Below are 24175 nucleotides of genomic sequence, written 5' to 3' on the forward strand. Positions count from 1 at the left end.
TTCCCCGAGTGAACCTGGCCATCAGCTGCTGGGTGGTTGCAAGATCAGGGTGCCCAGTTTTGTCCACTCAGGCACCCTGTAAACAGTAAAAAAACAGGCATTTGTTTATCTTTAGTGGCTAATCTCTCCTAGTAAATGAAGGAATTTCATTTCAAGTTCTTTTGTTGGAACATCATATTCAAAGTTGGAAATATAGTTGCATAATTTAATTAAGCATTATATAGTCAAAAGTCCTCATTTTCTTAGGTACAAAGTCAATGTATGCACCCTGTCCCAAATTTGAACTGATTCCATAAAATGCTAATATCTTTTACATATAAACTCATATGAGATTCCTACTTTGTACCTTAGATCTTCACATAATATGGAGCTTAACTTGATTTTTTGAGAAAATTTTAAGATATTTGTCTATTTTCTTTAAATATTTCAAGGTCTTTAAAGTGTTATAATATATGCCACTTTTTGTACCCACAATAGCTACCACTTAAAATCCTCAATCTTGTAGATCAAAAGAGTGGGTAGATACTGAGACATTAGTAGAATGTGGTGGTTAGTAAAAATTACAAATCCAATGGTTGGATTTTTAATGATCTCTTTTTTAAAATTCTTCCAGACTATCAGAAGGCCTGCAAATATTAATAATCTAATTAGTAAAATTACATTTTTGATGTGAATCATATAAAACATATAGGGACTAGTGTGCTTGTAATGGTGCATCTATGGAAAAATAAATTGGATCACTCTAAGTATGGAAATATCATTTTTTAATCATTTCATCGTATTTTTGATTAATTTTGATTAATTAGACTAATTTATATTAATTTAAGTTATATTAGGTTAATTTAAGGGCAAGCGTATATTCTATTATTTGCTTGATCTCATTTTAAGTACCTTGCCCCCCAAAACTTGCTCTCCAAGCATTGTCCCAGTCCAGCATAAACTGGATAAAACTGGACACCCTGATCTTGCAACAACCCTGCTCTTCATCCAATTGAGGGGAATATTTTAGGAGAAGGGCAAAAGCCTGATGGTACTCTTCAATTGTCCGGTTTTCCTGCTTTAGTTCCAAGAACTCATTCATCTTAATTTTAAGAAAGCCTGGGGGGGACAAAACCTCTTTCTGAGGTAAGCCTTGAGATCGGTCCAGGTTTGGGTATTTCGGTCGAGACGGTTTATCTCGCAGTGGTTTCTCCATGCCACTCTAGCTGTCTCCACTATTTTCAACCTTGCAAGAGCCATTTTTCTCTTCTCATTGTACTCGGTGACATCGAAGTATTCTTCCATTGATTCGATCCACTTCTCCACAGCCTCGCCCAAGCTTTCCTCTTCACCCCCTTGAAAGGTCCAGGCTGCGAACTATGAAGAGTTTTACGAACATCCAGGTCAAGCTCTTCTTCATCGAGTTGGGGGTTAACATTTCTACCACGACGACCTCGATCCATGTTCCTATCAATACGAAAATTCTTGTTAAGTCTCTTTATTTAAGATTCAATCCGATTTTTGATTCAACTGATTCTGGGGTTCTCGGCTCCCCCACAGAGTCAAGGGATAAAGATACTGATATAGAACATATTATTAGTTAACAATTCATTCAAAATTATCTCATTAATATCTTTAACACAATAATGGTCCATCAGACTGAATTTTTCTATCTAAACAATCCTCCATGGGGATTTCAATTTTTCAGATTTTTAATTTATAACTTGATCCACTGATCAAAAGTTAACAGTAGTAATCTGGCAGCACAATCCACTAATCTCATAGTGATTTGTTGAAGTCATTAACGTCATTATAGCTATGAACATTATCACAGGGACTCGTCCCATTCATCCTCATTGTGGTTTTGCTTGACTTATTACATTTCAACCAAATTTCAGGACTCGTCATTTTTCAATCAGAATCCAAATCAATTCATCAGTTCACAACCAGAATTTAAAAATCATATCAACCACATTCGAATTCATATCAACCACATTCGAATTCATATCAACCATATTCGAATTCATCATCTGGATAGCATTAATGCTTATAATTTCAAGTCTTAGATTTACTCGTATATACTGCCAGTAAAGAGCTGCAGTTATACCCTCGGTATATACGGGTAGTCATGGTCCTTAGAATTATAAGGTAAAGACCATCATGTCTACGCCTCAAGCAAGTCAGGGATTTCATACAATTGTGGTACTTCCATCTGAAGACCCAATTACTAATTTATGAATTTCAGTTCAATTAACAATTTGTATGAATTTCATCACACAATTCTGATCTTATGCTGCTACTTCATAAATTTTTGACATTTTTAGCTTTTTGGTTGATCCTCATTAGTCAATTCGCTCTGATACCAACTGTAAGATCCCAGACCCCACTGCACAACGAATTCTGGGGTGCTAGCAGCGGAAGTAGCACTTCTTGCGTGGGGCAGGGTCCTACACTCGGGGCCTTGCCCGCGGATATCCGGACAAGAGACTAATCCATCGGTTTTTCCAAAACTGAACCCGAAAAACTTCTTTTGCCCAGAAAGCACAGGCGATTCCACCAGGATATCTTTTTCCTAACGTAGTCAAAAGCCTTAACTAAATGAACTGATCTGACCGAACTCGTAAGTTCAATCGTCAGATCAAGGGACAGATTGCACTTGGATCATAGAGACCAACGCTTTTTTCCTCATCGAGAGGCACAATCGTTGATCCTTTTTCCATAGAACAATTTTAGTCCGAGATTTACTTCATCTATCGAACTAAACAGAAATTAAGTCTCCATTTACGGATCCATCAGTCCAACCTAACCCCATCCAGTCCCATGGGTTAGCCAATCGCCCAACCACTGTAGTGATGGGATCCAATTTATGATTTGGTTAGGTTTTGTCCTAGGTACCAGGGAAAAGAGTTCCCAGGCCCCCTAGCCTAGTTGGATATTCATGCAAATTTAACACCAGTCATGCCACTTACACACCCAATATGAAATTGCCTTTTTCACAGATTCAGCCATCTTTAAAACAATCATTTAATGAAATCATAGTATCACTGATCACAACCCTCCAAAATATCCGGTTGAATCTTAATTTCCAATCATTCCTTCATCGAAGTATCTAAGGCATCACTGGCAACTAGAACGTTCACACCACCTCAGGGGCCTTTTCAATAGTTCCTACCTCATAGTACCCGGCAATATAATCACTTATAAAAATCAATATGGAGTCTCCGTTGAGAGAAGATCAGCAAGATCAACCAACAGATCTATATAAAAGAGCCATGGACTCATCCGTTTGAGGACCAGCAAGGTCAGTCAACCAGATCCATGCCCGGTTCTAGAAAACAACTCTTACTCCTTGTTCCAATATCTTCCACGACGCACGTGTGGGTATCTTCGGCGACCCAGAGCCCGAGCACCATATGGTCAGCACCCTCTCGATCCTTCGCAGGTCACCTAGCGCTTCACTCATAGGCCGCTTCCTTGGTCCCTCATCCACCATACCGGAAGCTCACCATTTAAATCGAACCCGAGGCTGGTCAAGACCTCGGCCGACCTTGCTACGCGAGATGTCCTCCGTTGACTCTGTCAGCTGTGTTCCAACTTTATCAGGTAGGTCTCCACGACCACATTCTCAAGACGGTCAAAATGCTTCCCCAGCATTCTTGACATAAAACAGTCATTTACAAACAGTTCACAATTACAGTTTCTATAATGAACTCTCGTCTTTCCACATTATCCCTCATCAGTCCACATTACTTATTCCACGTTCCATTCATATGTGTACTCATTCTCATCCAATCACATCATTTTCCATCTCATCACCACAGATTCATTCACATCACATATCATATATTCACATCCCAATTCGCATGTCATCACATCTCATCGATTCACTCATATCGACGACACATCATTTCACATACACATTCGCATTCATTATTCTACATACACATCCACATTCGTACATCCACATCGTACTTTCAATTCCACATCCACATTCATACATACACATCCATATCCACATCCATACATCCACATCCACATTCATACATCCATATCCACATCCACATCCATACATCCATTTCCACATCCACATCCACATGCATACATCAATTTCCACATCCACATTCATACATCCACATCCACATTCCATATCTACATCTATACATCCATATCCATGCCCACATCCATACATCCACATTCACATTCACATCCCATACATCCATATCCACATTCTACATTCATATATCCATATCCACATTCCACATTCATACATCCACATCCACATTCACATTCATGCATCCACATCCACATTCCATATCTACATCTATACATCCACATCCATACCCACATCCATACATCCACATTCACATTCACATTCACATCCCATACATCCATATCCACATTCTACATTCATATATCCATATCCACATTCCACATTCATACATCCATATCCACATTCATACATCCATATCCACATTCACATCCACATGCATACATCCATCTTCACATCCACATTCATACATCCACATCCACATTCCATATCTACATCTATACATCCACATCCATGCCCACATCCATACATCCACATTCACATTCACATCCCATACAGCCATATCCACATTCTACATTCATATATCCATATCCACATTCCACATTCATACATCCATATCCACATCCACATCCATACATCCATTTCCACATTTACATCCACATGCATACATCCATTTCCACATCCACATCCACATCCATATCTACATCCATTTCCACATCCATTTCCACATCCACATTCCATATCTACATCTATACATCCACATCCATGCCCACATCCATACATCCACATTCACATTCACATCCCATACATCATCTTATCACATCTATTTATATAATGTAGGAGAATTCTAATTTTTTGATATAAAGATTCTTTACGCATCTAATTAGGCATAAAGACAACTTTAGTAGGAATAACACTTTTATAAAAATCCTTTTATACATCTATTTAGGCATAAGTTTAATTTTAAGGAAAATAACACTTTCGAATTAAAAATAAACCTTTTATGTAGTTTAGTATGCATAAATTTCATTTTAATGAGAATAACACTTTTTAAATAAAAATAAATCTTTTATGTGTCTATCTATGCATAAATTCAATTTCAATGAAAATAATACTTTCGAAATAAAAATAAATCCTTTTATGCATCTATCTATGCATAAATTCAATTTTAATGAAAATAATACTTTTGAAAATAAAAATAAATCCTTTTATGCATCTATCTATGCATAAATTGAAAATTGATAAGAATAACTCTTTTGTAATAAAAATAAAATTCTTTATGCATCTATTTATGCATAAAATCAAAATTGATGAAAATAACACTTTTGGATTAAAATAAATTCTTTATGCATCTTTCCATGCATAAATCCAATTTAGTAGGAATTATACTTTTAGAATAAAAGAATTTCTCTTATGCATCTAATTTATGCATAAAATCCATTTATGATGAAAATCACACTTTTAATATAAAAATATATCTTTTATGCATAGAATTCAATAATGATAAAAGTAACACTTTTCTAATAAAAAAATATATTCTTTTATGCATACTTTTATGCATAGAATTCAATAATGATAAAAGTAACACTTTTATTAAAAAAAATATTCTTTTATGCAAAAAAAATCCATTTTGATGAAAGTAACACTTTCATAATAAAAGAAAATTATTCCTTTATGCATAAAAATCTATTTTGATGAAAGTAACAGTTTCATAATAAAAGAAAATTATTCCTTTATGCATAAAAATCTATTTTGATGAAAGTAACACTTTTATAATAAAAGAAAATTATTCCTTTATGCATAAAAACTATTTTGATGAAAGTAACACTTTCATAATAAAAAGATTATTCTTTTATGCATGAAAATCAATAATAATAATCAATATGCATCTTCTATGCATGAAAATGACACTTTTAGAGTATAGAATTGATAGGAATTACTCTTTTAGCATAATAAAAGATAATACCTATTTCCAAAAATTTTGCCATAACCTCCTTTGTATGGCTGACCATTTTTTAAATTTTCCTACTTAATTTGTTTTAAAAATTAACTCTAATTGATTTAAAGTAATCTAGACTAATCAAAATTCACTTATAAAAAGAGAAAACATTATAAAAAGTTTAATTCCAACAATTATCACTTAACTATGATAAAGAAGGGTTGATTCTAAGAAGAGAGAGGGGAAAAGCCTTTCGATCAAGGCATAGCGTCCATTTATCACTTCAAACAATCATAAGAATTAGGAAGCATAAAAATCACTAAAGAAAATTACAAGATCTCTACTTACATAATTTCTTGGAGCTTTCCTTTGGCTTGATGGTTTGAGGGTTCTACTCTTGTTTGTAACAAGAGTGGCCACCAATCTTTGGAAGAGGGAAATGTCAAAAAACTAGTGAATTATTAATAAATTCACAGTTCTTGGCTTGGGAGGAGTAAAGTAACAGTGCATAAATACTATTATTTTTCAACAAAGGGGGAGGCTTCTATTTATAGGAAAAATTGAGCTCCTAACCAAAAAAATTGATTCTAGAATTTTCCAAATCAGTTTAGTCAATTTTTGACCATTTTTAGGTCAGTTGAGCTAACTTTTTGAAACTAGACTTGAATTAGGAGAGGAGAGATGAAATATCTCAATTTTTGAAGATTTACAACTCAATTGCACATGTGAAGTAGGCGCCTCATTCATGAGGGGGGAATCCCCATTGTGAGTTGTCAAAAATCCATTTTTTTAGCTTTTCCTTTGGTCCTTAGTCCACTCTTCATTGTCAAAAATCCATTTTTTTAGCTTTTCCTTTGGTCCTTAGTCCACTCTTCATCTTATGTGAGTATTTACTCATTTTTGGGGGTGATTTTCTTTATTTCTTCTATTTATCTTCTTCATACATTTGGTTGGCCCTTCAAAACCTTAATCCATTGTCAAAAATCCATTTTTTTAGCTTTTCCTTTGGTCCTTAGTCCACTCTTCATCTTATGTGAGTATTTACTCATTTTTGGGGGTGATTTTGTTTATTTCTTCTATTTATCTTCTTCATACATTTGGATGAATTTGATTGGCCCTTCAAAGCCTTAATTTGAAATTTTTTGAAAATCTGGACCCCTAGGATAAGGCCTCCTAAATAAATTATACTTAATTTCTAATGCACCTTCTGAAAATCTTTTTGAACTTCTGTTTTGAGAGAACTTATTTTAATAAGAAGAGATATTTTTCTATCCAAAAATATTCAAAATCTGAATATTCTCTCTCTAGAATATTTTCTCTCTCTAGGCCAAAACAGGTAGAAACAAGATCTTTTATATTTCTGAAGAGGGAATTGATTACAGGGGAAGATGCTGGACATCTTGAGAGGCTGGGGAGGAATCTTACATTCTACCCCACTTAAAAAATGCAAGATGTCCTCATCTCACAGGTGGAGTATGATCTCTTTCATCATCTTCTTCTTCTTCAATCACTTTCAGCGTTGCTGCCCTGGAAGTGGACGGCCGATTTGGGAACAACTCTCTTTGACTTTCCCTATTCTGAGGTGGAGGTCTTACATTACTTTGGATTGAAACTACAGGTTGGATAGAGCGTCTACCTCTGGGATTTCCTTGATTTTGGCGGATAGAACCGTGATTACTCTCGAAGGAAGGGACTGGAGTCTAGAATCTTGATCCCTGATTTCCTTGCACTGAAAACCTTGATCCAAAAGGAGTTGGGCAAGGGTGGAACTTCTGAAGTTGAAATCCAGGGAATTGAGTTTTTGGAAAAGGACATTTCTTTCATTCTGGAACTTCCCATATCCTGGGTTTGACCCTGATATCTCTTAGGCAGAGGAAGGTTGGAATCACCTTCTGGGAATAAAAACCTTTTGAAAGGTGATGGTGCTGGCTTTGGCGGGACTTTGATATCAAAGGCTTTGGCGAAATCCTTTGCCATTCTTACTGCTTTGGCCATTGAGATAGGTTTTGCATTCTTGTGAGACTAAAGTATCCAATGGCTCGTTCATTCCCCGAATGAACCTGGCCATCAGCTGCGAAATATTTAAGGAGAAGGGCAAAAGCCTGATGGTACTCTTCAATTGTCTGGTTTTCCTGCTTTAGTTCCAAGAACTCATTCATCTTAATTTTAAGAAAGCCTGGGGGACAAAACCTCTTTCTGAGACGGTTTGTCTCGCAGTGGTTTCTCCATGCCACTCTAGCTGTCTCCACTATTTTCAACCTTGCAAGAGCCATTTTGCTCTTCTCATTTGTACCCGGTGACATCGAAGTATTCTTCCATTGATTCAATCCACTTCTCCACAGCCTCGCCCAAGTTTTCCCCTTCACCCTTGAAAGGTCCAGGCTGCGAACTATGAAGAGTTTTACGAACATCCAGGTCGAGCTCTTCTTCATCGAGTTGGGGGTTAACATTTCTACCACGACGACCTCGATCCATGTTCCTATCAATACGAAAATTCTTGTTAAGTCTCTTTATTTAAGATTCAATCCAATTTTTGATTCAACTGATTCCGAGGTTCTCGGCTCCCCCACAGAGTCAAGGGATAAAGATACTAATATAGAACGTATTATTAGTTAACAATTCATTCAAAATTATCTCATTAATATCTTTAACACAATAATGGTCCATCAGACTGAATTTTTCTATCTAAACAATCCTCCATGGGGATTTCAATTTTTTAGATTTTTAATTTATAACTTGATCCACTGATCAAAAGTTAACAGTAGTAATTTGGCAGCACAATCCACTAATCTCATAGTGATTTGTTGAAGTCATTAACGTCATTATAGCTACGAACATTATCACAGGGACTCGTCCCATTCATCCTCATTGTGGTTTTGCTTGACTTATTACATTTCAACCAAATTTCAGAAATCATCATTTTTCAATCAGAATCCAAATCAATTCATCAGTTCACAACCAAAATTTAAAAATCATATCAACCACATTCGAATTCATCATCTGGATAGCATTAATACTTATAATTTCAAGTCTTAGATTTACTCGTATATACTGCCAGTAAAGAGCTACAGTTATACCCTCGGTATATATGGGTAGTCATGGTCCTTAGAATTATAAGGTAAAGACCATCATGTCTAGGCCTCAAGCAAGTCAGGGATTTCATACAATTGTGGTACTTCCATCTGAAGACCCAATTACTAATTTATGAATTTCAGTTCAATTAACAATTTGTATAAATTTCATCACACAATTCTGATCTTATGCTGCTACTTCATAAATTTTTGACATTTTTAGCTTTTTGGTTGATCCTCATTAGTCAATTCGCTCTGATACCAACTTTAAGATCCCAGACCCCACTGCACAACGAATTCTGGGGGGTGCTAGCAGCGGAAGTAGCACTTCTTGCGCGGGGCAGGGTCCTACACTACTCGGGGCCTTGCCCACAGATATCCGGACAAGAGACTAATCCATCGGTTTTTCCAAAACCGAACCCGGAAAACTTCCTTTGCCCAGAAAGCACAGGCGATTCCACCAGGATAACTTTTTCCTAACGTAGTCAAAAGCCTTAACTAACTGAACTGATTTGACCGAACTCGTAAGTGTTAAAAGAACGGTAGAGGAGGAGGAGACACACACACAGGAGCAAACCCTAATGTATATTGCAAACCCTAACCATAGAGGGAAGCCATGTCCACTCTCACACAAAGCATAATGCACTAATCCATAATCCACACAACACACAATGAGTTGTGTCCACACTCTACTAACCCTAGCTAATGTCCACACACTATGACCAGCTGGACACGCGGTCATTTATGTCTCACACATGTTCCTACCTAATCTGCCAGCACATGGCATAGCTGGCTCACACTGACATCGAGCTTGAATCTCAACAGCCCCTCTCAAGCTCATGATGTACTGCCGATGAAGATGTAGATGAGCTGGGATATCAAGACTCTCAACACTCCCCCTCAAGCTCATCCCCTCTCAAGCTCATGATGTACTGCCGATGAAGATGTAGATGAGCTTGGGATATCAAGACTCTCAACACTCCCCCTCAAGCTCATCCCATGTACTCCCAACATAGTCCGGAAGTACTCAAACTTCTCCCTGCTAAGTGGCTTCGTAAAGATATCAGCCACCTGCTCATCAGTCTTCACATACTGAAGATCAACTGTACCATCCAGCACCTTTTCTCTGACAAAGTGATAATGGACCTCTATGTGTTTGGTCCTCGCATGAAACAATGGATTCTTTGCCAACTGTATACTGCTCATGTTGTCACAATGTATGACAACTTTGCCATCAAGAGGCTCACATAAATCTGCCAAGAGACTCTTTAACCATATAGCCTCACAAGTAGCAATGGCTGCACCCCTGTACTCAGCCTCTGTGCTGGATAAAGCAACTGTAGGTTGCTTTTTGCTACTCCAACTCACCACGGCACTTCCAAGTGTAAAAGCATATCCACTAGTAGACCTCGGAGTCCTGTCATATGCGCTACCTGCCCAATCAGCATCTGTGTAGCCATGTATGTCCAAGCTTTTACCACTCTCATAAAATAGACCATAATGTGCTGTGGTTTTCACATATCTCATGATGCGTCTCACTGCATCCAAATGTGGTTTCCTGGGGCTCTGCATAAACTGGCTGACTAGCCCCACTGCATAACTCAAATCCGGGCGTGTGATAGTCATATATATGAGACTATCAACCATCTTCCTGTACATAGAAGGATCATCCAATTCCTCGCCATAATCAGCCCGCAACTTCACATTTTGCTCCAATGGTGTACTCATAGGCTTACACCCTGTCATGCCATACTTTGCCAATATATCCAATGCATATTGACGCTGTACTAACCAAGTACCTGCATGATCTTTCACCACTTCAATTCCAAGGAAGTATCTCAACTCACTAAGATCTTTCATGTCAAATTGCCCACTCAAAGCTTTCTTGACATGCATCACATCTGCACTATGATCACCTGTGATAATCAAGTCATCCACATAGATGACTAGTAAAACAATCCCATGCTGTGTCTTCTTCACATAGAGTGAAGAATCTGCTGTAGAAATCTGAAAACCAAGTGAGATAAGATATCTGCTCATCTTATCACTCCAAGCACGTGGTGCTTGCTTCAGACCATACAATGCCTTTTTCAACCTGCATACGTGAGTGGGATATCTAGGGTGTACATACCCTTCTGGCTGTGCCATGTACACTTCCTCTTGTAGATCTCCATTCAGAAATGCATTCTTAACATCCATCTGATGCATTTCCCAGCCATTAGCTGCAACCATAGCAATGACTGCTCTCACTGTGCCCATCTTAGCCACTGGACTAAACGTCTCATCATAATCCAAACCTTGGGTCTGTGCATAACCCTTTGCTACCAATCTTGCTTTATGTCTCTCAATAGAACCATCAGATTTGCACTTCACTTTGTAAACCCATTTACATCCAATAACATTCTTGTCCTTTGGTAATGCAACCAAGTCCCATGTATCATTATGGACCAATGCGTCCATCTCCACAACCATTGCTTTTTCCCATACATTCTCTCCAATAGCCTCTGTATAGCATGTAGGTTCCACATGCTTCACCATAGATGTCATATATGCATAGTGCATAGCAAAATCTCTATATGTCAATCTGTCACAACAGGATATCTGACCCTCTGGGATCTCCGCAATGCATGCGGGTCACTCTATACACCTGTAACTCTAGCATGTGGTGGCACATATCTGTCCTGCCTAGCACCAGGTGTGCGTAAAACAGGTATGCCAAGCTCCTCATCCAAACTCTCAGAACTAGATGACTCATATCCTGTGATTCCAATTCCTTCGACTTTCTTTTTGCCTTTATCCATAGCACTACTCCCAGTGCTTACACTCTCATGCCTCAAACGTCCTGACCATGGACGTACACTGCTGCTCTCAGCTTCTGCTGGTGGCCCAGACATAGTAGTAGAACTAGAACTTGCTTGTGATGGCAAGTTCACATGTACATCAGCCTCAAGTGACTCAATAACACCCTCATCTTTTGCTTTATACCAACTAGCAAGCTCATCAAACACCACATCACGTGAGATGACCACTTGTCTAGTTTGTGGATTATAACACTTGTAGGCCTTTCGATCCTGTGCATATCCAACAAATACACATTTCTCTGCTTTAGGATCCAACTTCCTTCTTCTTTCATCAGGCACATGCACATAAGCTATGCATCCAAAACTTTAAGATGTCCAATGTCTGGCCTGTAACCTGTAAGCCGCATCTCTGGCGTGCTTCCATGAATGGCTGCTGTAGGTGTTTTGTTCAATATATATACTGCAGTAGCACATGCTTCTGTCCAATAGTAATCTGGCATGCTCTTTTCATTAAGCATTGCCCTTGCCACTTCACATATAACTCTATTCTTTCTCTCAGCCACACCATTCTGCTGAGGTGTATACCTGCAAGTCAATTGTCTCCTTATTCCATGCTTCCTCAAGAAATGCTCAAAAGCTTTTGAGGTGTATTCACCACCTCCATCTGTCCTCAGACATTTAATCCAACAGCCATACTACTTTTCTGCAAAAGCTTTGAAATCCATGAATTTTTCCAACACTTCACTCTTCTCTTTCAGAAAGTATATCCATGTCATCCTGCTAAAGTCATCAATGAATGTAACATAGTATAAACTGCCTTTGATAGATGGGTTTTGTGCAGGACCCCATACATCACTGTGTACTATCTCAAGTGGCCTGTTACTCATATTTCCTTCTCTAGGAAACCTCAATCTTGCCTGCTTCCCAAACTGACAGGCTTCACAAACATGCATATGTCCATCATATTTGAACCTAGGCAATCCATTGACAATGCCTCTTGTTTGCATGTTCTTTAATCTCTGTATATTGACATGTCCAATCCTCTTATGCCACATATCAATGTCATGTACCACATTCCTGCTCTTTGAGAACATGGCTGATTTTAGCTCAGGAATTCCAGCATCCAGCTTAAACAATCTTCCTTCTTTCTTGCCTTTAGCAATCACTCTACATCCATGTTTGAAATCTTCAACGAAGCATCCATGCTCATTGAATCTAACCTGTAATCCCTGTTCGACCATTTGACCAACTGAGGCCAAGCTTTTAGTGATCGAAGGCACATACAGCACATCTGACATAGACTTTGTCTGACCATTATGCATGACCAATGGTACACTTCCAACATGTGTAATGACATGCTGGGTATCATCACCTGTTTCCACATAGCCTTTGACATCCATTGGCTTCATGTGATCAAACCATTCACCATGACATGTCATATGGTTTGATGCTCCTGAGTCCATATACCATGTATCATCATTCTCAGCATTTGTTGTCATAGAACCCACAACATGCTTCATGGCAAACAAATGATTTGCAGTTCCATCATTGCTGCTTGATGCATAGTTACCACCATGTTGTGCATAGTTTCCACCATAATGACCACCATGTTGTGCTCTTCCCCCTCTCAAATCATTCTGTTTACGGAAACAATCTCTCGCCATATGACCATATTTCCCACAATAATGGCATTCAACATCTTGCATAGAATTTTGTTGGCCTTGCCAACGTCCTCTTCCACGGGGGTACCTCTGCCTCGCTGAGGTGCATATCCACGTCCACCTCGAGCACCATATGAAGGCTGAAAATTCTGTTGTGGAGGCCTATCCTGCCATCCACGACCATTACCACCACGTCCACGTGATGCGAATCTCCCCCTGCCTCTAAAGCCTCTCTGCGAGTAGAAAGCCTGATTTCTGCCATCATCATGGCTAGTAGATGCATCCAGAAATGAATCACTGATCATACATCCATATCCACATTCATACATCCATATCCACATCCACATCCACATTCATACATCCATATCCACATCCACATCCATTTCCACATCCACATTCATACATCCACATCCACATCCATACATCCATTTCCACATCCACATCCACATGCATACATCCATTTCCACATCCACATCCACATTCCATATCTACATCTATACATCCACATCCATGCCCACATCCATACCTCCATATTCACATTCACATCCCATACATCATCTTATCACATCTGTTTATAGAATGTAGGAGAATTCTAATTTTTTGATATAAAGATTCTTTACGTATCTAATTTTTTGATATAAAGATTCTTTACGCATCTAATTAGGCATAAAGACAACTTAAGTAGGAATAACACTTTTATAAAAATCCTTTTATACATCTATTTAGGCATAAGTTCAATTTTAAGGAAAATAACACTTTCGAATTAGAAATAAACCTTTTATGCATTTTACTATGCATAAATTCCATTTTAATGAGAATAACACTTTTAAAATAAAAATAAATCTTTTATGTGTCTATCTATGCATAAATTCAATTTCAATGAAAATAATACTTTCGAAAATAAAAATAAATCCTTTTATGCATCTATCTATGCATAAATTTGAAATTGATAAGAATAACTCTTTTGTAATAAAAATAAAATTGTTTATGCATCTATTTATGCATAAAATCAAAATTGATGAAAATAACACTTTTGGATTAAAATAAATTCTTTATGCATCTTTCCATGCATAAATCCAATTTAGTAGGAATTATACTTTTACAAGAATAAAAGAATTTCTCTTATGCATCTAATTTATGCATAAAATCCATTTATGATGAAAATCACACTTTTAATATAAAAATATATCTTTTATGCATAGAATTCAATAATGATAAAAGTAACACTTTACTAATAAGACTATATATATATTTTTTATGCATACTTTTATGCATAGAATTCAATAATGATAAAAGTAACACTTTTATAAAAAAATATTCTTTTATGCAAAAAAAATCCATTTTGATGAAAGTAATACTTTCATAATAAAAGAAAATTATTCCTTTATGCATAAAAATCTATTTTGATGAAAGTAACACTTTCATAATAAAAGAAAATTATTCCTTTATGCATAAAAATCTATTTTGATGAAAGTAACACTTTTATAATAAAAGAAAATTTTTCCTTTATGCCTAAAAACTATTTTGATGAAAGTAACACTTTCATAATAAAAAGATTATTCTTTTATGCATGAAAATCAATAATAATAATCAATATGCATCTTCTATGCATGAAAATGACACTTTTAGAGTATAGAATTATTAGGAATTACTCTTTTAGCATAATTAAAGATAATACCTATTTCCAAAAATTTTGCCATAACCTCCTTTGTATGGCTGACCATTTTTTAATTTTTCCTACTTAATTTGTCTTAAAAATTAACTCTAATTGATTTAAAGTAATCTAGACTAATCAAAATTCGCTTATAAAATAGAAAACATTATAAAAAGTTTAATTCCAACAATTATCACTTAACTAGGATAAAGAGGGGTTGATTCTAAGAAGAGAGAGGGGAAAAGCCTTTCGATCAAGGCATAGCGTCCATTTATCACTTCAAACAATCATAAGAATTAGGAAGCATAAAAATCACTAAAGAAAATTACAAGATCTCTACTTAGATAATTTCTTGGAGCTTTCCTTTGGCTTGATGGTTTGAGGGTTCTACTCTTGTTTGTAACAAAAGTGGCACCAATCTTTGGAAGAGGAAAATGTCAAAAAACTAGTGAATTATTAATAAATTCACAGTTCTTGGCTTGGGAGGAGTGGAGTAAAAGTGCATAAACACTATTATTTTTCAACAAAGAGGGAGGCTTCTATTTATAGGAAAAATTGAGCTCCTAACCAAACAAACTGATTCTAAAATTTTCCAAATCAATTTGGTCAATTTTTGACCATTTTTAGGTCAGTTGAGCTAACTTTTTGGAACTAAATATTCTCATACTCTCTCTCTTACTTTTTGACTTTTCTCATACTTTCTCTCTTACTTTTTGAACTTTTTATCTTCACTCTCTACAAATTGAATCTTTCTTATCAGTTTGAAATCTCCTTTCTCATTAACTCCTACCATATCTCCCTTCCACATCAACAAAACATTCTCGTATTCAGATGGGCCCCAAAAAGTGAAAATTTTTTATTTTTTATTTTTTTACATTTTGAGATGGAAAAAGCACCACCCAACCAATATGTATGATGAAAATAATTTTTTCCCTCCAAAAAGCTTGTAATTCAAGGGTCACATCAGAAGCCTGTCAGGAGCCAGTACATCCATAACTAACTATCAGGTCCCCACAACCCCACAAACATAACTAACTGTCAGAAACCACTACATCCATGAGATCCCGAAATTGTGGGGACCCCAAAAAATATTATTTTTTAATTTTTCTCATAAATGTAATTTATTGATGAAAAACTCCATGTTAGTATATTTGTATATCAAAAATATCATTTTCTACTTAGAAAAATGGATTTGTGTTAAACCTGCACAACAACAGCAAAGTTTTAACAGTCTCTCTCACTCACTCCCTCTCTCTCCCTCTCTCTCTCTCTCTCTCTCTCTCTCTCTCTCTCCATATGAGGATCTCTCTGCTGCTTTAGCTTCTTCCTCTGCTTAGCTATGGAGCCTTTGCAAGCTGTGTGTGTAGCCCCTTGTGAAGCTAGAAAACGAAAGGTTGATTCACACATTCGTATTCCTTGCGCAAGAGGCACACAAGGCTGTAAAAAGTCATGCTCGGCTTGAATGGTTGCAGACTCTAATGCTCCCCATGGGCATGGTGCTTGGGGTGCACGAATGAGGAGACAAGGGAGAGGCGTTGGGTTGTGCACGCACCAGCATAAATCTAGATGTAATAAGACTAAGAAAATAAATTTAGTTAGGTTTTCTTTTTTTTTCCTTAAAAAAAACTATTAATAGTTCCTTCTCTCACTTCATTTTCATTTCACTTTTTTAGAGAGCTTGAGCTCAAGATCTACGTAGACACCCACGTAAGGACACCAGCACATCACCACGTTAGCATATTCGTACATGGATATGGCACGCACCAAGAACACCACACGTGTTACCATGCCTTCACAAAACATAGTGCAAGGCACCCAACGACCACATACTGGCGACACCACGAAAGAGAGTGACTCCTTGGATTCTAGGACACGCCCAATGGGATCACACAGAGTCCAACCCTCCTCCCACAACAACACCAGCGCACACACACATGCAAGCTCTTCTAGTGGGAGCAAGCATGTGAAGAAGACCCCACGATGCAGGGACCCCAAAGATCAAGACAGAGGCTGATGAGATGAGCGGCTCGATTGGGTTGGTGAAAACATTCCTACATTGCGCAGCACCATAGGTGGCAAGACCCTACTACCAGGATAAGGTCCCCTACACCTACCCGGGAGGAACTTGATACACAGGTACTGATAGCAATAGGAGGAGGAGGATTCAGACTATGAGAGAGACCAAGAGGAGGTTCCTGCAAGTGCAGGCAAGCATAGAAATGTCAAGCTCTTCAAGCCAAGGAAGTCCCAACCTCGCCAACGCACTAACACAACACAGAGAGCTCCAAGGAGAAGGATGCACCAAGGGCATACGGCTCTACAAGAAATCAAGTTTTATCAGAGGAACACTGAGTCGCTGATAAGAAGAGCCCCTTTCCCTCACACAGTGAAGGAGATTCTCCAATGATATAGAACAGAGTTTCGTGTGCAAGGGATTGCCCTTGAAGCATTGCAAAAAGCCTCCCAGGCTTACCTTGTTGGGCTTTTTGAAGACACCAACCTCCTTGCAATACATGCAAAGAGGATTACCATATCTGCCAAAGGACATGCAACTAGCTCGGCGCATTCGAGGCGAGCAAGACACAATCTAGAGATCTTAGATGTTAACCTTTTTTTTGAAGCAACTCTTTTGTTTCAAACCCCCCCTTTGTAACAAGCCTATCTGGCTTTCATTTGTAAGCTTCTGATAATTAAAATTTTAAGTTTCTCTTACAATGTCTCGGTGTCATCATGTTTGTTTAACATGGAGTGTCTATCATGTGCCAGTTTGTCACCCAAGGCATCAGAAATGCTCCTGGAGGACTGAGGAAGCTGTGCCAGAACACTGCGAATTTGGCCTCTACAAAACGGCAATGTAGGCTCAAAATTTGCACTGTTCTGGCACTTCTCCCCTAGCCACTCAGGATCATTTCTGATGCATTTATAGTATCACTGATCACAACCCTCCAAAATATCCGGTTGAATCTTAATTTTCAATCATTCCTTCATCGGAGTATCTATGGCATCATTGGCAACCAGAACGTTCACCACCTGTCCACTCAAGGGCCTTTTCAATAGTTCCTAGCTCATAGTACCCGGCAATATAATCACTTATAAAAATCAAGATGGAATCTCCGTTGAAGATCAGCAAGATCAACCACCAACAGATCCATATAAAAGAGCCATGGACTCATCCGTTGAGGACCAGCAAGGTCAGTCAACCAAATCCATGCCGGCGACCCAGAGCCCGAGCACCGTATTGTCAGCACCCTCTAGGATCCTTCGCAGGTCACCTAGCGCTTCACTCATAGGCCGCTTCCTTGGTCCCTCATCCACCGTACTGGAAGCTCACTATTTAAATCAAACCGAGGCTGGTCAAGACCTCGGCCGACCTTGCTACGCGAGATGTCCTCCGTTGACTCTCCATCAGCTATTGCAACTTTATCAGGTAGGTCTCCACGACCACATTCTCAAGACAGTCAAAATGCTTCAGTATTCTTGACATAAGACAGTCATTTACAAATAGTTCACAATTACAGTTTCTATAATGAACTCTCGTCTTTCCACATTATCCCTCATCAGTCCACATTACTTTTAGCAATAAGTGTGGCCATACTTGTAATATTCCTCCCTAGCCTCTCAAGATGTCCAGCATCTTCCCCTGTAATCAATTTTCTCTTCAGAAATATAAAAGATCTTGTTTCTACCTGAGAGAGAGAAAATATTCTAGAGAGAGAATATTCAGATTTTGAATATTTTTGGATAGAAAAATATCTCTTCTTATTAAAATAAGTTCCCCTGAAACAGAAGTTCAAAAAGATTTTTAGAAGGTGCATTAGAAATTAAGTATAATTTATTTAAGAGGCCTTATCCTAGGGGTCCAGATTTTAAAAAAAAAATTAAATTAAGGTTTTGAAGGGCCAATCAAATTCATCCAAATGTATGAAGAAGATAAATAGAAGAAATAAAGAAAATCACCCCCAAAAATGAGTAAATACTCACATAAGATGAAGAGTGGACTAAGGACCAAAGGAAAAGCTAAAAAAATAGATTTTTGACACCTCACAATTTTCATCTCTCCTCTCTCCTAATTCAAGTCTAGTTTCAAAAAGTTAGCTCAACTGACCTAAAAATGGTCAAAAATTGACCAAACTGATTTGGAAAATTTTAGAATTAGTTTGTTTGGTTAGGAGCTAAATTTTTCCTATAAATAGAAGCCTCCCCCTTTGTTGAAAAATAATAGTATTTATGCACTGTTACTCTACTCCTCCCAAGCCAAGAACTATGAATATATTAATAATTCACTAGTTTTTTGACATTTCCCTCTTCCAAAGATTGGTGGCCACTCTTGTTACAAACAAGAGTAGAACCCTCAAACCATAAAGCCAAAGGAAAGCTCCAAGAAATTATGTACGTAGAGATCTTGTAATTTTCTTTAGTGATTTTTATGCTTCCTAATTCTTATGATTGTTTGAAGTGATAAATGGACGTTATGTCTTGATCGAAAGGCTTTTCCCCTCTCTCTTCTTAGAATCAACCCTTCTTTATCCTAGTTAAGTGATAATTGTTAGAATTAAACTTTTTATAATGTTTTCTCTTTTATAAGTGAATTTTGATTAGTCTTGTAAGAAAGCATTATGGGCCTAAGGCCATGGACAACTAGTAAGTAGGTGTGAACTCTTGGGTGGAGTATAAATACCAATGTAAATGGGATTATGGCTGATTCATGATAATGTTATCTGTTCCAAGAATCAATGGTGAGCTTCTCCCATGAGATGCTAAGTGGTGACTCCTTCATGAGCCACTCCCTTGGTGAGGGACTAACCCACCCCTGTTACTTTCTTTCATTGGTATCAGAGCATGGCTTTTGATCCATGATTTTTAATTTTTCTTTTCTTCTTCTCATTTCATGAAATTTCTGCTTCATTTGATTCATGGGGGAAGGGGATATGGCTAAGGTAGAGTTTGTGGTTCAAATCTGAGCACATGGACCTATTTTTTTGAATGAGTGGACCAAATTGGGAAAAATTCACTAATCTTGATAAGCAATTGTTAATCAAAAACGTTTTTCTGTTTGGGAGCTTTCTTGCAAACCCTAGCCATGGAATCTCAACATGAGCAAAGGGCATTGAGTCTCCAAGTCAATTGGGAGTGAAAGCAACTTTTCAAGCACACCAAAGAGCACCAGAAGAGGGGCGGCTAACTGCAGCAGCCCGCCTCAGAAAATGCCATTTTTCAAGCTCACAAAGAGCTTGGCTTACTAAGCCAAGCTCCCCATTGAAGCTTGGGTATGTTCTCTCATGTATGTAGCAATGTTTTATGAAGTATTTCACTTATTTTCCATAAGCAATGGGGCTCCCAATGTGGCTGAAAATCACTACCAAAGCTGCCCACGTTTTTCACCAAAGTGACCCTAATCTTCATCTCCTTCAACAAATTCAAGCATTAAGGCTTCCCGGGTGACATTGGTGAGTTGCTCCATCACTTCCTTACAATTTTGAAGCATTCTTTCAAGCTATGGAGTGAATTAGGGTTTTATTACACATAAAACTCTAATTTTCAGAAATTGGACTTTAATCATGGCCATTCATTCTCTTCTTTATGCATTATGAATGCTTGAATGCTACACATAGCCATTCAATGCTATGTCTTGCATATTGGCATAAGTGAGCATAGCTTTTGGCACATTTGGGAGATTGAATACATACTTCACATGATTTGGATGTTGTTGATGTATGTGGAAATGTATTGACATTGCCATGAGTGGATGTGATGAAGGAAGCACTATGAACCATGTATTATGATATGAATGAGCATGAGTCATGCTATAAATCAATTGTAAGTCAACTCTACTCATTCATTTGAGCTTGTAACCATATTCCACTCACGATTGTACCCCACTTTATTCCTAGAATCTAGAATGAAGTAAGGGTACCTTGGCATTTGGAGGAGAGGCCAAGGGGAGAATGTCTTGAATCTTCCTTGCCGTTAGTGCCGGGTAACGCGGTAAGGAAGAGGATTAGGTACTTGGTGGTAAAGAAATGGCCTCAACCTTCACCTTGGATGTATTATGAATGAATGAGTCATGAACCATGTATTATGATATGAATGAGCATGAGTCATGCTATAAATCAATTGTAAGTCAACTCTACTCATTCATTTGAGCTTGTAACCACATTCCACTCACGATTGTACCCCACTTTATTCCTAGAATCTAGAATGAAGTAAGGGTACCTTGGCATTTGGAGGAGAGGCCAAGGGGAGAATGTCTTGAATCTTCCTTGCCATTAGTGCCGGGTAACGCGGTAAGGAAGAGGATTAGGTACTTGGTGGTAAAGAAATGGCCTCAACCTTCACCTTGGATGTAAACTTGGTGAAGGGGTGAGAAGTGCTTGGCCGGGAGATCGGCAAGCATCGACGCGCTTCATCGACCACTTCATTCAACTTGAGCAAACAAGCAAATCCTCTACATCGACTTCTTATGCAAAAGGGCAAAATTGATGCCATAAGGTCACATGCTCAGATGGAAAAATGATTGAGGATTGATTTGATTACAGTGGTCAAATGCATAAGGATTTTAATACTTGATTGAGATGCTTTGATTTGATTGAGATTTGGTGCAAAAAGAGGGGAGACTATGGCAAAATTTTTGTAAAATTTACCTACTTGCAGCCAGGACAAATCCTTGAATTTCTAGGGTTTTTCAAAAGCTTTTCAAATCTGTCCTGAAAGCCCTTCAATCTACCCGAAAACCTCTTTCAAACAAGCTAAAGATCACTCAAATCGGAGTAGTATTGGTGGGCGGTCAAAGTCAAGAGTTGACTTGCAGTTAGAATAGTTGACTGGTCAAAGGCTGTTGACTTTTTCAAATCTATTTTTGGGGATCCTTACTCATCTCGTTAAGAGCTTCGCACCGATATAAAGATCACCCAAATCGGATAAGAATTGAGCGGTTAACATCAAGAGTTGACTTTCAGTCGGTACAATTGACTGGTCAAAGGTTGTTGACTTTTTCAGATCTATTTTTGGGGATTCTTATTCGTCTCGTCAAGAGCTTCGTGTCGATATAAAGGTCACCCAAATCGGATACCGTTTGAATAGAGAAAAAAAACAAGTAAGTGGTCTTTGCAAGGAGGGATCAATTACGCGCATGGAAATGACTAGAGGAGGTCAAAACAAGGGAGCCCGGAATGAAAATGATCAAAGACAACCGGAAGCAATGATGGCAACGAGTTCATCAACGAGGAATGAAGAAAGTTCAACCATAAAAGCACCATCTCCAAATGAATCTCAACCAGTGGAAATGCCTCAATCTTTGGGAACTACTCTGCTAACAGTGGACATGATGTTAATGGCTATGGAGAGTATGTTTCAAAGGATTGAAAATAACCAAACAAATTGGCAACAACAATTTGGTGAACAGCTCATGGAACGGTTCGACAAGCAACACCACTACCTGGATGACGTGATGCAAAGAGGGTTAAAAGACTTGGAGAAAGCCATTAGTGAATTGGCTCCTCTCAAGCTTAACCAAGAAGCCGATATGAATGCAATGGATGGTGTACATTATGATGCCAAACATGATGGAAAGCCTTCTATGCCAGAAGAGAACAAAGTAAGACAAATGATGCCACCTCAAATGATGCCACATTCTTCTTACATGGACAAGGGCAAGAGACCTATGGGTGATGCTTCTTATGAGAGATCAAATGTCAGTATTCCAAGAACTTCATCCTTTATGCAAGATGCAAGAAGAGGGTATGAACAGAAGGGATTTAAAGATACAGGTGATTGGCAATTGGAAGATGAGCAAATGCATAGACACTTGGGTGAAGGAAGAGGATTTGATGATCCAAGAGCACGGCAAAGGGGTTCAAGAATGCATGGTGATTTTGACAATGCTATGAAGGACAAAATCATATTTAATAAGTTCAAAGGAGAATCAAATTCTATCGAAGACTTTGAAGAGTGGGCAAACAAGATGGATCTCTACTTCGAAATCAGCCCAAGGAGCGAGATTGCCAAAGTCTACTTCGCCTCACTTCATCTTGAAGGTTTTGCTCACACTTGGTGGAGGAGGAAGCAATCTCATGGTTATGTCATCACTACTTGGGAAGAATTCAAGAATGACATGACAGAAGAGTTTACTTCTCGCATGCAAAGGGACAATCACATTGTGGAATGGGACAAGCTAGAGCAAATCACTACCGTGAAGGAATATTCTCACAAGTTTCTAAAGCTTCTATTATACTTGGACGACTTTGATGAGCATTATCTTGTTGTCAAGTATCAAGTCTCATGAACCTGCCACTTTGAAGAAGGCAATGATGCTTGCAGAAATCCATGAAGAGAAGTACTTGACAAAGTGGGCTAGCAAAGGGAATATCAAAGGGGAAGTGATCACAAGGACTGAAATGGGTTCTCATGCAAACACAAGACCTAATCTTCCAAGATTTCCTACCGTGTATGGTAGAGGGTCTAATAGACTTCCATTTAAACCACCATTTATGTCCAACAAAGCTACATACAATGAGTCCAAGCCAACAAATGGGGGTTCAAAAAGCAAGGTTATCAAGGAGGACCGTTTGCATGAAATGAGGCTCAAAGGTCTATGTTTCAAATGTGGAGAAAAATGGAACAAGGATCACTTCAAAGTATGTAAATCCAAGGATATTTCCATAAGCTACATTATCACTGAGGACAATGCTAATCGTAAGGAGGAGGAATTCCTTGAATGCAATGATGCCTTAGGATGGGGAGATCCTCATGAGGGTGGAGGTTCTCATGATGATGGTTTTGATGAAGAAAATCCCGAGTTTCCTTTTGATCCGGGTGGGAAACTAAAGTTTGCTCATGACAAAATGGATGATGGGATGCCTCTATGCGTGTGGAATGAAAACAATAGTGCACATACTACCTTGTGTACAATCTCTCATGATGCTTATGCGGGAAGTAAGGATGCCAACACATTGAGATTGAAGATCAAGGTGAATGGAAGAACAGCATATGCACTCATTGATACTGGAAGCACACATAGTTTTGT

The sequence above is a fragment of the Cibotium barometz genome, chromosome 3, assembly GCF_041138505.1.
Source record: "Cibotium barometz isolate CiBa-2024 chromosome 3, ASM4113850v1, whole genome shotgun sequence".
NCBI classification, from domain to species: Eukaryota; Viridiplantae; Streptophyta; class Polypodiopsida; order Cyatheales; family Cibotiaceae; genus Cibotium; species Cibotium barometz.